Source organism: Gymnoscopelus braueri, assembly GCF_963280865.1.
Source record: "Gymnoscopelus braueri genome assembly, chromosome: 12".
NCBI classification, from domain to species: Eukaryota; Metazoa; Chordata; class Actinopteri; order Myctophiformes; family Myctophidae; genus Gymnoscopelus; species Gymnoscopelus braueri.
In genome coordinates, this window is record NC_137614.1 from 46,074,763 (window position 1) to 46,088,565 (window position 13,803).

At 43.6% G+C, this 13,803-nt stretch overlaps 1 pseudogene across 1 annotated transcript in view; it reads left to right on the forward strand.

Annotated features, from left to right (window-relative positions):
- The window catches only part of LOC308097646 (cyclin-dependent kinase 16-like), a 53,435-nt pseudogene extending 44,105 nt beyond the window's left edge, over positions 1 to 9,330 (forward strand). The window contains exons 10-15 of the transcript XR_013935134.1: positions 3,229 to 3,326; positions 3,463 to 3,568; positions 4,430 to 4,472; positions 4,679 to 4,769; positions 5,841 to 5,918; positions 8,811 to 9,330. The product of XR_013935134.1 is annotated as a cyclin-dependent kinase 16-like (transcript). The remainder of the gene's footprint in view (positions 1 to 3,228; positions 3,327 to 3,462; positions 3,569 to 4,429; positions 4,473 to 4,678; positions 4,770 to 5,840; positions 5,919 to 8,810) is intronic.
- The last annotated feature ends 4,473 nt before the right edge of the window (positions 9,331 to 13,803 follow it).

A 13,803-nucleotide genomic window follows, 5' to 3' on the forward strand; every position in this document is an offset into this window, starting at 1 on the left:
GGATTAAAATGAACGGCTATTTTCAGTTATTAGTTATTTCGCAATCTGGGAACCCATCGCCAAATAAAAAGGAAAAACAGCGCCCTCTGCTGTTTTTTACTCTTTCACTTGGCTCTGGGGGGGGCTATAGACCATATTCACACGGCGGCCATATTGCCATTAAGTCAATGAAATGCCACCCCAGTTGCCACCACCAGTTGCCACAGCAACGCAATGTTAAATTCCAAAATGGCCACCGTGTGAATATGGACTATACGGTGGTTTTTGGTCTGCCCTCAGCGCTCCACTTCCGTGTGGTGCGACTATGTTTTCATTCCCACTAACAATATTTCTCCACGGAACACTAACGTGGAGAACATGGATCGTTTTGGTTGATGAAAGAGCAAGTTAAAATGTTACTAACTTTCCGTGGTCTTGTCGGCTTCGAGGACGCTGTTGTTAAATGAGTTTCTGCTTGTTTCTAGTGGGGAAGGAACGGCACACACGTAAATCCCGCCCACTACATTTGATTGGGTAAAGCGCGGCCTGCTTCCTGATCTGATGGCACGCCCACTTGAAACCAATGCGCGCGGGTTGTCAACACGGCTACCGACAGATTCAAACGCAGAGCAGAATCTGTTCTTGAGAGATTAGTTATTTTGAGATTAAAAAATAGCAGATATACCACTATGAGCTTGTAGATCTGCTATCTTTGAAAAATCGTGAATTAAGTTGTGCAAATCTTTGAATATGTATATTTTTTAACAAAACATTTTGAGATGGGGTTCCGTTGCCAAATACATATCTAAAAATGTTTTCTTAATCCTAACAGTATGTTTTTCCATATCAAGGACCCCCAAAATGATATGTATTTGGCCGCGGACCCCCATCTCAAAATATGTTGTTCCAGGGACCCCCAGAAGCACAGGTCGGAGTTAAAAATGTTCGCTTTAAAACATAATGTTCCACTATTAAAAAAAAAAATGCATATCTACAAGCTATGAGCTTGTATTTCTGTTATTTTTGAATAGCCAAAGAAATCTTAAAATTACACAGATGCGTTCCCGGTCTTATTGGATTAAAGAGTATTTGAAGCGGTCAAACTAGCAATAGAACACAAGGTTAGATTTAGAAGCTTCTATTCCATGAACATGAATGGTCTCAGAAATGTCATAAAAAGCAACGGTTAAAGCCTCGATCTGTGATTTCTTCAACTGCTTGGCTGTATGTAGAACAGCAGCAACATAGCTTTTAGAATGATAATATACCTAAACATCATCATTACATTTTCAGTCACGAGATTTTATTTTTGCTTTATTCCATGGGTGATAGGGGTGTGCCGATATATTGCGATAAGTTTTATTTATTTTTATTTTTTTTAACAGCCCCGAGGTGAAAAGGGTGACAACATGTTGTTTTTTTTCGGGTCAGGTGTTACACTATTGCCCTATTTGGATTCAAAACGGCTATTGTAGCTGAAAAGCTACAAGTTTGCATGTCTGAATAATGCAAAACAGAAATATTTGTTTGCATTTGCTTTCCCCCCCCCAATATATTTTCATAATAAAAAAGTGCCATATATCGTATCGATGTCGTGAGCCCAATATCGTATCGTATCGTTTCATGAAATTAGTCGGCACACACCTAATGGGTGAGTGCATGCTGCTGGCGCGCGCGCTGCGCGCGCACACACGCACACACACACACACACACACACACACACACACACACACACACACACACACACACACACACACACACACACACACACACACACACACATGCAACGCACGCTCTGCTATTAACTCCTTCTCATCTTCTAGCGTTCTTTTTTCTTTTTGTCTTTTGTGGAATGCGTTCTCACAACGCCCCAAAGCGTGTCCCTTTTTCTTTTTGCTTCGCACACAGTGTGCGGAATCACGCTACGTTTCACTCAAACAAAGTGCGAGTGAATTGAAGAGGGAGCTCTCTTCATAGATGTATATATAGGGCTCTATGTTCATGATGACCATTATGCCTCGGGGGGGTGGGGGGGGGGGGGGGGTGTACTTCTTGGCTTCCTGTATTCAGTGATCTGAGGATGTGACATAGATTCCTACTCGCTGCTTCACTCTCTCTCTCTGCTCTGGCCCCGCTTGAACTTGAATGTAAACATTGGCATGTACTGATGAATGGAGTACAATGATGGACCACAATGGAAACAAAGAAAAAAACCCTGGGGCTTTTTTTGTGTTATCCTTTTAGCATAACCTTTGACTGTACTACCTACCAGAGCCATATAAGGAGAGTTGCGTCACCTCCGTTCACTTCATCGGGCGAATAGTGACAAAGCCCTGAATCGGAAGTTTACGTAATGCACTGGAGTCTATGAGCGTTTCGTCACTATTTCGGGTGTACATGAACCACGTGACCGGCGCCGTTTCTGCCCCCTCATTGACGTTACTCTCCAATAGAAGGCTCTGCTACCGACTAAACAATCGTGTTGATAAAGTATTCAATTGATAAATCAATCAGTGTGTCAGTTGTAGCTCTTAGTCTAATTTAGACAAAAAGTTTAATTAAACTTAAATAAGTTTCATTTAACTTACAGTAGGGTGTACGGGTGGTGTAGAGGTAAAAAAGAAAAAAAAAAAAAACCCTACTCTCTGTGTATGCTACAGCCGGGGTGGGCAAACCTTTTGGACACGTAGTCATTTTCCAAGGCAGGCTTTAAAAAACGCTGAGTCTGTCGAAGGTTTTAAGAGCATGTTAAAAACTTTGTTTCGTAAGCATTTTGTCTCATGAAGTTTTTACCTGACTCACATAGGTCAATGTTTTGCTTTAATCCTTGTTGTATTGTATTATTACTATTAATTTTTATTATACCCTGTTTTTAACTTGTTTTAATCTTGGTTATATTGTCTTTCATTGTCCAGCACTTTGTAACATTGTTTCGAAAGGTGCTTTATAAATAAAATGTACTTACTTAATTAAAATCCTATATACTTCATTGACTGGGGGTCCCACAGGGGTCTATAGATACTAGGCCCTCTCCTGTTTCCCTCTACACCAAAACTCTTCATTGAAATAGGCGGCGCATTGTGAGCATGTAGATTGGCTATTTTCGCATAATGTTCGCCAATCTTTGACAAATGTTTGTCTATTAGGGACATACCCTGAAAACGGGACGCTAGGGTTCAAGTGGTTAAACAATGAGTTGTGTTTGTAATTGTGAGTGTTGGTCTGGTCTCTCTCTCTCTCTCTCTATAGGGGTGTGGGGTGTATCTTCTATGAGATGATCACAGGACGACCTCTGTTCCCTGGATCCACTGTGGAGGATGAGCTTCACCTCATATTCCGCATCCTAGGTGAGACCACGGCAGACGTTACATGTGTATTTAATGCCGTGTGTTTGTGTGTGTGTGTGTGTGTGTGTGTGCGCGCGCGCTTGCGTGTGTGTGTGTCCACATTTTGACGGAACCTTATGCTCTTTCTGTCTTTCAGGCACCCCTACAGAAGACTCTTGGCCAGGCGTCACCACCAGTGAAGAATTTAAGACCTACAATTTCCCCCGGTACCACGCGGAGCCCCTCGTCAACCATGCGCCCAGGTGTGTGTGTGTGTGTGTGTGTGTGTGTGTGTGTGTGTGTGTGGGGGGGACCGGCACATTTCCGCATGGATAAAGTGACAGTGAGACTGTGACATGTAACAGGAGAGCGACGGATAGTTTTTCAATAGCTGTTTATCGTCCAGCGTTTCCGCCACTGTTGAGGCGGCGGCGGCAACATTACACTGGATACTGTATCCGGCATATGGCTCAGCAATTTAATGTACTCAATTATAGCTGTCTGTCACTCTCCCTCTCTCACCTTCCCTCCCTTTCGCTCTCTCTCTCTCTCAATTCAGTTCAATTCAAAGGGGCATTATTATTGGCATGAGAAAACATTATGTTTACATTGCCAAAGCAAAAGTGGAACAAAACAATCAAAACAAAACAATGTACTGCATGTACAATTAAAAGGGAATAAAGAAATGTTTAACCCATTAAGAACTGAGGCGATTCTTAAAAATGTTTTCTAAATCCTAACAGTTTTTTGAAAAAAATCTGAATTTCTTTTTTTCAAGATTTTTCAAAAATAGCATATCTACAAGCTCATAGCGCGCGGCACTCGATGCCGCGCTATGAGCTTGTATATCTGCTATTTTTGAATAGCCAAAGAAATCTAAAGTGACACAGATGCCTTCCAGGTCTTAATGGGTTTTAAACAGAGCTGTGTTACATTGCAACTTAGGCGAAAAAAAACTAGCTTACAAACCCATAAGAATTGTGCATTTGCTGTCAGAAATTCTTATACAGTATATATATACACGTAGGAAAGGTTAGCTTGCTGGGATAAACTTTTGAAACAAATTGCAGCAACATTTCAATGTTTTGTCTCTTTTCTCCCTTTTCTCTTTCTCTGTGTTACAGGATAGACAGCGACGGCCATGACCTGCTCAGATTACTACTGCAGGTACTGTACGTCATCGTCTCACACATAATGGAGACCGTAACATGTGAAGAGATAGTGAATAGCATGTGAAGAGATAGTGACTGACTGTACACATACTGTACATGCATGGCCCCGGGGGGTCAAACCATTAGCGTATTATTATCTCTCTCCGTCACTCTACACTTCTCTCCCTGTCTCACTGTTTCTGTCATTCTCTCTCTCTCTAGTTTGAGGCTAAGAAGCGCGTGTCTGCGGAAAATGCTCTCGGACATCCGTACTTTAAGACTCTGGGGGAGCAGGTTCAAACACTGGCTGACAGTGAGTAATACACACCGTGCACGCACACGTACACACACACACACTCCAACACAGAAAAACTAACTCATGTTATCTTAACTGGTTCTCAACATCTTGTGGTTAAGAGTCTCCGCCCTGAGATTTGGAGGTTGGGGTTCGATTCCCCGGCTGGGTCATACCAAAGACTATAAAAATGGGAACCCCCATACCTCCCTGTTTGGCACTCTGCATCAAGGGTTGGATTGGATATTTTGGGGGGGGTCCCCAGTTCAAATATGATTATTTTGGGGGGGGGGGGGCCCAGTTCAAATATGATTATTTTTGGGGGGGCACGGCTTGAAAAGGCTGAGAACCACTGAAATAGGGGGTCCGTGGCCTGATGCGTGTCAAACTTTAACCCATTAACTCATTCAGTGCCACTGGACATCTAAGACGTCCGATAATATAAGCCCTGAGTGCCACTTTTTTTTTTTTTTTTTTTCCAGAACCCCAGATATCATGATTTGAAAATATTCTGCTCCATTCACTCTTTGTTCAACTTCTTACTGAAAAAGGCTGTATCTCGGCTCCTCCTCTTTTTTTATAATGAATTTTGGCTGTGGCACTCAGAGCCAAACTGCCATAAATAAGCCGGGCACTGAATTGACCGGGAGAAGCATCTGTGTAATTTTTAGATTTGAGCTAAAAAGCATTATTTTACACTTTGGCTATTCAGAAATAGCAGATATACAAGCTCGTAGCGCGGCACCGAGGGCCGCGCTACGAGCTTGTAGATCTGCTATTTTTTAAAAATCGTGAAAATGTGTGCAAATCTTTGAATATATATATTTTTTAAGCGAACATTTGTAACTCAAAGTCTTTGCTTCTGGGGGTCTCTGGAGCAAAATATTTTGAGATGGGGGGTCCGCGGCCAAAATACATATGAGTTTGGGGGTCCTTGACATGGAAAAGTTTAAGAACCACTGATTATAGCAACAACATAGGTTTTTTCAAAAAACTGTTAGGATGTAGAATCGGTCTCAGGTCTTAATGGGTTAAATTCAAAAGGTTGAGAATCACTGATCTTACCGACCTTCTTCTGCCCCGTTTCAGCCGCGTCCATCTTCTCAGTGAAGGACGTCACGCTGCAGAGAGACCCAGGGAAGAGGTCCTCGGTCTACACAGAGACAGGTGAGTCCTGGGAACGGGCTCAGGGGTCAGGGCTAAACGAGGACGAGTGAAGCTTATAGGCCATGGAAACGTTGTAAACAGGAATTACAGAATGAACGGCGGGAAGGCATAAAAGCTTCGTTGCATGAATGGGTCCTACTCTCTCTATCTGCTTCCTCTCTGTCCGTCCCTCCCTCCCCCCCTCTCTCTCTCCCTCTTTCTTTCTCTCGGCCAAAACGGCGTGCTTTTCGGTGTCTCTCATCATGTCACTGTGTGTGTGTGTGTGTGTGTGTGTGTGTGTGTGTGTGTGTGTGTGTGTGTGTGTGTGTGTGTGTGTGTGTGTGTGTGTGTGTGTGTGTGTGTGTGTGTGTGTGTGTGTGTGTGTGTGTGTGTGTGTGTGTGTGTGTGTGTGGTCACACATGTCACATGCCAGCGTCCCCCCCAGTCAGTCGCCCCCCAAACTGGCCTGGTTCACACTCCCATGAGGGACAAAGCCTTAAAGGGACATTTCGCCGATTTTGCATCAAACCCCTATTTTTTATCTAGGTCTAGGACCCATAAACATGATCATGGTGTGTTTTTTATGTTTTATCTGTATTTTTAGATTTGTATCCATATCCTCAGAGACTATGAGTCATTTGATTCATAGTCTCTTTATCTCACCTTATTTCCTGACTACAATGTAGACCACACCCCCACGCAGCCTCCCCTCCCCACAAGGAAGGGCAGTGCCCCAAAGCATTATGGTCATTGTAGTAATGCAGCAGTCCAGTCAAACCCCAGTCAAACACACAGACTTCTATATTTTTCTGGCCATAGGGTGCACATTTCAAATTTTGCTACTGTTATCTACTACAAATATTATTAACATTGAGTGACTGTAAGTTCTTCCAGGGGTGAAATGCTCCTTTAAGTCAAGTCACATGTATTTATATAGCATATGTGCTCAATGTGCTTCAAAATTAAAAAAATGATAAAATGCAAAGGTCAACAATGACACAAAATGCACATAATTGCACATGATTAACAAATAAGAATGAATTAAAATAGAGGGACTGTACAATAAAAAAGTGAGATAACTGCACATTCCAAACCTAGCTGAAAGCTTGTGAAAATAGATTATTAATTTTATTTTCCAACATGCTTGTCGATGTGTTCATAGAAACAGCTTAGATCACCCCACCATCTCCAAATCCAGACTGCAGAAAGATGGGGGATTGGCAATGTATTGTATTGTATTGCAGCTAAACTAAATGATTCTCTATGAATTGAGTACCAAGGACCCCAATGGAAACAAGCCATAGGCTTTCTTGGGTTATAAAATCCTCTTAGCTGACCTTGTATTGAATTGTGCTTTCCTGTGATTTTTGCTCTATCCTGCTAATAAAGTATTCAATCAATCAATTCAATAAATAAATAATGCTATAGTCTATATGTGTTTCCAACGGGATACTGAGAGACGTGTGAACAGCTGATTTTAGAGGTGTTATTATATTAGAAGTGGGCTTTCAAAACCCTACACTGGCCTTCTTCTTCTAGCCTCTACTATCCATCCTTAACCAGAGGACGGGACAAAAAGCTGTACTCAAATGTCGAGTCAGCGCCCACAGAATTGTTTTGCTTTTAACTCAGGTGTGAACCAGGCTGCTTATAGACGGACTCCAGTGGTTCTTGTGTCTTTCTTGTCAGTCTCATTATGTTTGTGTGTGTGTGTGTGTGTGTGTGTCTCTTGTTTCTCTCGTCTCGTACCTCTTATCTTCTCCTGCCAACCGTCTCTGTGGTGTTGATGCTTAAACTGTCCTGTCCTGTTCTTTTCTTTCCTTGATACCCTACACTTTCCTTTCCTGTCCTGTCCGTGTATCTTGTTCCTTTATAATCCTCTCTATTTCCTCTCTGTGCCCGCCCCACCCCCGCTCTTAACTCCTTCAAAATGCCCCCCCTCCCCCTCAACCCCAACCCCTCCCTAACCCACCCTTAAAAAAAAAAAAAAAAAGGGATGGCCCATAAGCTAGGCTCCGCCCCCTCGCAGTACTTCCAGAGAGAAGCAGCCAATCCCAGGGCTCAGAGTCACGCTCTCTCCTCCCCTTCCACAGGCTGAGTGGCCCCCTACCATTCTGGTAAATAGACTTTCTTCTTTTTCATTTTTCTTCTTTCTTTCTCCTTGTTTTAGTTTCCTCTCTCTCTCTCTCTCTCTTGTCTCTCTTGCCTGTCTCTCACTCACAACTGTTGTTACTCCACTGGGGCCTAGTAGTGTACGTGCTTTGTCTCTTGTCTTCCATGTTAACGTTTTCCTTTGCTCAACTGGATTGAGTGCGGCCCCTGTTTTTTGCTTTTATTCCCGGCTGAGACACATTCTCTTTCATGAATAATGCATCGCTTCTTAACTAAGGCAACCTCTTAAAAGAACCCCTTAAAATAGCCGATCTGCTAGCTCACAAACATGTCGTGCTGGTGAGACACGTTGTGAGCTTGTAGATCGGCAATTTTCTTGGTGCGTGACACTGCCGGGCAACTAAGTATAAATCCCCTTCATCCCCCTCTTATTTTTGTTCTCTCCATCCCTCCTCTTTCCTTTTTAAAGGCAAACTTCACCTGTATTTAAGGTGAATCCTTTCGCACTGGAAAACTCGTCTAAAACACAATAACAATAGGATTCACGTTAAATGCCCTCTTTTTCCTTCCTTGCTCTTGATGTCCCTCCTATTTTCAGATATGCACTTCTTTAAACCTATTTTCCCCCCTGCTTTATCCTATTGTTTCCGGGCCGAAGCCATTGCTATTTATTTTTTTCAGGGATGAAAGGTTGATGTGTTGAACAACAGAAGGCCTTCTGTGGGAAAAGGAAGGCTGTGGCCTGGAGAACGGGGGGAATGAGAATGTTTTTTTGACGTTTGTCGTTCTCTTTATTTGCAGCTCTGTTTAGGTTTCTTCAGCGGGAGATGTAGACCTTTGTGTAGCGTCTGTAAGTGCGTGACTGTGTGTCGTTGGTGCTGTGTGCGCGTGTGTTATTGTGTGTGTGTGTTTTTGGAGCTCTTTAGCATGATCTTGAAGTGCTGTTTTACCGCATATATTTTCAGTATTACGACTGCCGGTAAGTCTTTTGTGTTTACTGACGATAATTTGATTTGATATGAGATTAGCTGACAGCGTCATAGCAAACTGATTGGTGTTTTTGCCGTTGATTTTGTGGTGTTACTGTGTTTCTATCGGCATGAAGTGGACTCTAAAGCCACATTTATACTGTACTTCATCATACGACCGTATCGCTCGCCAAGAAATGTAACAATAAATAATAACCGAACTTTGCGTTTATGGCTGCGACTATCGATGTCTTAGCGATTATTCTATTGATTACTTTTCCGATTATTCGTATTATCGAGAAGCAGGTTTTCTTCGATAATTTGATGAATTCTTCGACGAATCGACGAATTCGATCAACAGCCCTTTTGAATACACAAAAAAGCGAAAATTGGTGATTTTCAAGCTCACAATGCATCGCATTGCTATTTTTGCTAATCGCAATTTTCTTTTAAGATTTTGAAAGAAAAAAAAAAAAACTTCAACCCCCTCCCCCCACTCGATCAGAATAGTTTGATTAACTGTTGTAAATACAAGTGTGAATATTATATTTGATCTTGGAGTTCAGGCTCTGCTATATATACATTACTCCCTGCTCAGCACATTAGCAGACAACCATTTAAGAGCAGGGAGCATGTACATCTATAACAACCCCCCCCCCCCCCCACCCCCCCAGGGCAAAACAGAACCCTTAGCGGAAGCAGAGCCTACCGGTGGTACCGGGGTGGTGGTGGTGGTGGGAGCAACCAAAGCACATACAACATTCAGTGGCAGCTTCCTCCTGAATCAAGCTTAAAGGGATATTTCACTTTCAAACTTGTTTGAAAGTGAAATATCCCTTTTATATAGGTCGCCGATTCGGTCAGCTGGTCTTGACACACGTCACATACATTACAGTACATCGGCCACACAGTGCTGCACATGTGTGTAAACCTTCCGAGTGTGTCTGCCTTGAACTAGATCGTGGGCTACGCTACGCGTCATTTGCGTTTTTTTTCAGTTGAAAATGTTCCACGAACGACATGATCATACGATAAAGTATAAATGAGGCCGTAGCCTATATGTGTTGCATACCTCCATCAGATCCCAATTTATTGTCATCTTTCACCCTCTCTCTCTCTCTCTTAAATTCACTGCCTCTGACGTAATTGACGTAATTAACCAATACTGCCACTGACGTAAAAAAAATTATTTTAATTGTTTTTGTTTTCTTTCTTCAAATTTGACCCAAAGACCAAGGAGATATGATTTTTCGAAGATCTAGACTCCCATCCACTTCCTTGTTAACTTAAAACTTAAAAATTCTGTATCTCGGCTCCTGAGAGTGTACATGTGTGTACACTCTCAAGAGTTATGATCTTGGTCTTTGAAATTAAAACGTTTGCGAACCACCGTCTTACGCGAACGACGCGATCGTGCGATGAAGTATAAATGAGGATTCAGGATTATGTGTACTGTATTTGTGCATACCTCCATCACGTCCCAATTTATTGTCACCTCCCCCCCCCCCTCTCTCTCTCTCTGTCTCCGTCTCTCTCTCTCTCTCTCTCTCTCTCTCTCTCTCTGTCTTTATTTCTGTGTCTCTCTCTCTTTCAGCAGCCCAGGGGAAGAGTAGGAGGCAGAGTGTGTTGTTTTAGTGTTGGTGGGGGCGCTGATGAGACGTGGAGGACAGCGACGCGCCCAGCTGTCAGACCCTGCCACACACACCGAAGGAGAGACGCACACACACACACACACACACACACGCACACGCAGACACACGCGCACACAGACACGCACACAAGCATTGAAGGAGTATAGAACACACACACACACACTCACACTACAATAAAAAATGTAAACAAAGAAGATACACAGGACACAAGACTGAAGAAGAATTTGTACTTGAGAAAAAATAAATAAAGCAACTCAACACTAGAGACAGAAACATGGAGGAGAGGAGAGGAGAGGAGCATGAAGACGACAACAGAAGAAGAAGAAGAACGGAGGAGGGGGAAAAAACGGAAGTGTCCTCCTTGCTGCTACAGTACTACTACTACTACTACTCCAGCTGCCCACAAGAGGGCAGTGTTTTCACATGTGGACTGACTTAGGTTTGAATAGAACTTGCCGTTTATCAGTGAATAGAAGCTGAAGAGGTGGAATTGAAAACTAGTGTCCTCCGGGAGGCGCCAGTGCGTCGGCATGTCTTCTAAAAAAAAAGGGAAGGATGGAGGAGAGAGAGAAGAAGAGTGGAAGTCTTCCTCTCGCGCCTCTTTTTCTTCCTTTAAAAAAATTTGACTGTTGTTGTACATAAAGAGACTGAGCTGTAGAGCTCTTGCTTTTTTCATATCACGCCTCAGCCTGAATCCCAAATATTGCACCTCAACCCCCTTGCCTCACCTCCTAACCCTTTATTGCGTACATCATTTAACAAGACACACACACACACACACACACACACACACACACACACACACATAGTGGTGGGAACTATCGTTCGTTTCAGAGACTAGAGTCATTTGGTTCCTGTTCACTAAAAAGATTAATTCCAATGATTCGTTCACCGTTCAGCGCTTCCGGTTCCGACCCTCCTCCTCGCGTAGTTTTTAGTCCAATGACGAAAGAGGAACGCGTCTCTTTGTCAGCCAGTCAAAATGTTGCATTTTGAAACTGACTGACTGAACCTGGCGTCACCAGGCTTTCCACACGGAGGAAAAAATCTACGACTCTTGGAACGACGACTTTTGAAGAAGTGACCGAGTTCGTTCCCGTTCACCAAACGAATCACTACGAACGAATCGCTCGCGAACGTCACCACACCCACACACACACACACACACACACACACACACACACACACACACACACACACACACTATTGGTTCACTTGAACGTTAAAAGAGTGTGTAGACCTTGCTCTCATTGGAGTTTACAGAGCTAAACTTTAGCACCTTATTGTCCAGTATAGAGGTTAGGGTGGCTGTCATTGCTTTACCTCATCGGTCACTCAGGCAAGAGTAGGATGCTACTTACGTACACGCTAGAAAACTAGGACGACACTACTACTACTACTACTACTACCCACAAGAGAAACAACGGACACAACGTATTCACTCTTGGCTCTTTTTCGACTACAAGAAAGAACTAAGCGAAGCGTCATTTCACGGGCTCTGGTTAGGTTTCCATTACGCTTATACGGCTCAGTTTGGGATAAGGTTCCCCAGAGCCTAATTTGGGCCCTGCTTCAGGTAGCCTGGAATCTTGCCGGAGGCGCTCGTTCAGCGCTCGTTTAGTTTTTTTTGCCACTTTGCTTCTCCGTTTGGCAGATTTCCCTTTTTGAGCCCCGATTTCCAAACATCACCTGTTACGTAGGCACGTCATTGCTGATTGGATAGTGCTCAACGAATCACAGTAGAAAGGGAAGTGACTCGATTTTTGATCCTGTCCCGCCCACAGACCATTACATAGGAGGGCTCTGGTCACCCAACCCCCCCCCACCCCCCCCCCCCCCCCCCACCCCCCCCCCCCCCCCCACAGACCAATCAGAATCCCCGGCCCCCTGTTGTCCGAAACCGCCCCCTTTCGTGTAGGGAGCCTGCCAGATGGAGAAGCGGCTGTAATTCCAGGCTACTGCTCAGGAGCTGGTGCTATTACCCTGAGTTCTTGGAACCCAGAACTTAAAAAAAAAAAAGAATCTAAAAGAGTGAAAAATATCTCACAACGCTCACAACGCGGCTATTTTCACTTCATTTTTTTAATGACGTACCTCTCACTTCAATGGGTGCTGCCGGTTACAATGGAAAAAAAACCTAAACACAAAACCATCACAAAACCTCAAGGGTTCTGGAAACGTTCAGGTTTCTGGAAGGTTCTGGGGCTGACCCTTGACCCCTTCGTAGAGGAAAAGAGCCAGTTGAGTGAAGGCATCGGCCCGCCTCTCCATTGATGACGCGCTGCGATTCACAACAAACTAATAAGAGAGGAAGAAATGGTTATTTTTTAACGGTTTAAAGAACACTAACACCACAAAGATAAGAGAAGTCTCGCTCCGGTATCCTAGGAAGTCGACCTTGAAGGACAGAACAGAGGGGTAAAAATGGAAGTGTACAAAGACTCACCTGCTCGTTCTTAAAGCCCGATTTAGGTCTCCTCGTAACGGCCGCGTTCGCTCGCCCGAAAACGGCGTATTTTCGGGGGGCGAGCGACGCCGTCGTCGTGAAGCCGAAAGTCATAAGTCGGGCTTCAGACACCCCCTTCCTCGTTTTGCCTTGACTCTGATGTTGTCTTTTAATTCGTCGTGTGCTGTAGCAATTGATGTACAAGTGTTAACATTGAATTTATTCTCTTTGCACCTGGTTTTTAGAATCATGATGATTATTATTAGTCCACTTCAACGACCCTTTCTCTTAACCTTCTCGCCCACATGACGGAAGGACGTTTTTACTCTTTTTCTTTATTTTTAATTTTTTTTGTACATAACGACCATTCTATATTACTTTGACCTTTTACGTGAAATAATGTCGAGACGCATGGAAAAATCCCAGGAAGCCGCTCTCAGTCGCGCCTCTTGCGTTCCCATTGGAGGAACGGCTGTGGTGATCGACTGGGGGACGTGTTGCACATTCCTTGAGCTCAGGACTTAATGGGTTTAGTGTAGTTTTTTTTTGTTGGATGTCGTGAGGTACAACAAGCAGGTCCCGTGTGTCTCTCCCCCCCGCTGAAGAAGCAGAGTGTGTTGTTGACCATAATGTTATTATGGGTGAAGTCCCCCTTCGTTTAAAAAAAGCAGGCTCGGACTGTAACAGTAATAATAATAATATTTTTTTACAGAATCAGCCTCCTGCCA